Source organism: Castor canadensis, chromosome 1 (genome assembly GCF_047511655.1).
Source record: "Castor canadensis chromosome 1, mCasCan1.hap1v2, whole genome shotgun sequence".
NCBI lineage: Eukaryota > Metazoa > Chordata > Mammalia > Rodentia > Castoridae > Castor > Castor canadensis.
Genome location: NC_133386.1, coordinates 188,506,372 through 188,508,853, shown reverse-complemented (window position 1 = coordinate 188,508,853; position 2,482 = coordinate 188,506,372). Strand labels below are relative to the sequence as shown.

General features: G+C 34.1%; 1 pseudogene; it reads left to right on the top strand.

Annotated features, from left to right (window-relative positions):
• Positions 1 to 324: 324 nt before the first annotated feature.
• Positions 325 to 1,228, top strand: LOC109677024 (olfactory receptor 5W2-like; annotated as a pseudogene).
• The last annotated feature ends 1,254 nt before the right edge of the window (positions 1,229 to 2,482 follow it).

Genomic DNA, 2,482 nt, shown 5'->3' with positions numbered 1-2,482 from the left:
GGAATCAGCTTTTGTTCATTCAAATGTATTGCCTGAGAACAAATGACAGTGGCCAAGGAAAGTCATCTCAGGAATTATGTGTAAGTAAACTTAGAATTAAAGCAGATCAACATACATTCAGGCATGTTTTAGTTTATTATTATCTTTTTAATGGTAATGTCTCTTTAAAAGAGATATGTGTCTGGGTTATTTTCTGAGGGTGGAGAAAGCAGTTAATAGAATTAATTTTCTACTTCCTAATAACACTTTGGGGTATGCAGAACAATCCCTAATTTATCATTATCTTGTTTGATCTGTAATAGTTTTTGAAAAGAGCAAAGAGGAATGAGCACTGGAAATTTCTCATCACCAACTGAATTCCTTCTCTTGGGAATTACCAATAACGCTGGGATTATAGTGGTTCTATTCACTGCATTTCTAGCTATTTATCTCATTATTCTCGTTGCAAATCTTGGAATGGTTACTTTAATCAGAATGGAGTCCCACCTTCACACTCCTATGTACATTTTCCTAAGCCACCTTTCTTTGGCTGACTTTTGCTATTCCACTGTAGTTGGGCCTAAGATGCTGGTGGATCTCCTTGCCAGGAATAAATCAGTTCCCTTTGTTGGCTGTGCCCTGCAGTTCTTCATCTTCTGCATCTTTACAGATGCTAAGTGCATGCTGCTGGCAGTGATGGCCTTCCACCTGTACAAGGCCATCAGCAACCCTCTGCTCTACACAGTAGACATGTCCAGCAAGGTTTGCTCCCAATTGCTGGCTAGGGTTTACCTGGTGGCAATGGCAGATGCTTTGACACATACGACATTGACATTCTGCTTATGTTTCTGTGGGTCTCATGAGATTAATCATTTCCTCTGTGATGTCCCCCTCTCCTATTATTATCTTGCTCAGATCCACAGGTCAATGAGCTAGCGATATTCACCATCTTTGGTTTTATTGAACTGAGCACCATTTCAGGAGTTCTTATCTCTTATTGTTACATCATATTATCAGTCTTAAAGATCCACTCTGCTGAGGGGAGATTCAAAGCTTTCTCCACCTGCACCTCCACTTAACAGCAGTTTCCATTTTCCAGGGAACTATGCTATTCATGTATTTCCAGCCAAGTTCTTCCTACTCTCTAGTTCAGGACAAGATTCCCATGTTGAACCCTCTGATTTATAGCTTACGGAACAAGGATGTTATAATTGGCATAAAAAAAATGAAAAATAAGATTTTATTTTAAATAAATATTTATATACTCTGAATACAAACACATTTAAATCCACACACACACACACCATTGTTTTCTTCGATTTTAAATTACAATATAAAGTTGTCTGAAGTATCTTATTATATATATATATATATATATATATATATGTTAGTAAACCATAACATACAAATGGTTTATAGTTTCATAAATATGTTATACTTTACTATGTATTCTATTTAAATGTTATTCTACATTTTTTGAAAAATTTGCAGTTTCTTGTTATTTTGCCACTGGCATTTTTTTATCATTGCATATGCATTCATCTCCAGAATTATTGAAATATTTTTATGTAACTTTTACACTACTGATAGCATTGCATTTCAAGGTAAAATAAGATTCATATTATTCAGTCCTGCAATATATAGGAAATAGAAACATTAATGTACTAAATATAAATAATTCAAGTAACATTAAATATCATGATGTTGACAGAAGTGTATTTAAAGTACAAGCAAAATGTCTGAACCTAGACTGTAATGAAGAAAGCATTCTTTGAATGGGGACAATTAGCTTTAGATGTGAGCAGTGAGCTGGGACACACTAGAGGATAGTGGTGAGATGAAAGCATTCTTGTGCAGAGACTGAGAATTATACATCATGAGGAGGCAGAGGAAAATGCCTTTTGAGAATAAAGAAGTCCATGATGTACAGAATAAATAGCAAAGTGCTTTTTGTCCTAGTTGTTATTTATTTACATATTTTGCTGGGACTTGAACCCAGATCTTGTACACACTGGCAAATGATCTATCACTTGAGTTGCACTCTCAGCCTAAAATGTGGTATTAATTTTCATTTAGCTAGTGATAAGTGATGTTGAAAATTTTTTCATGTACTTTTTGACAATTTGTATATCTTGTTTCAAGAAATGTCCATTTTATTCTTTGGCAGCCTTTTTATTCAAATTATGTCTTTCTTTTGTCTGTTTTCTTTTTTCTATTGAGTTGTTTGAGTGCTATAGGAGAAGTAAGTTCTGACTTTCTACTGCAAGGTAGAGTGACAATTGACAATAATAATAATCAACTGTATATTTCAAAATAAGTGGAAGAAGTGATGTTTAATGCTCTCTCATAAAGGAATGATAGATGTTTGAGGTAGTGGAAATTCTGATTGCCCTGATTTGATGATTGCCTAATGTGTATATTACTCTTTACATTACATTGTACACCATGACTTTGTACAGTTTTGTGTAAATTAAACTAAACTAAACTAAAATGAAACAAAGCA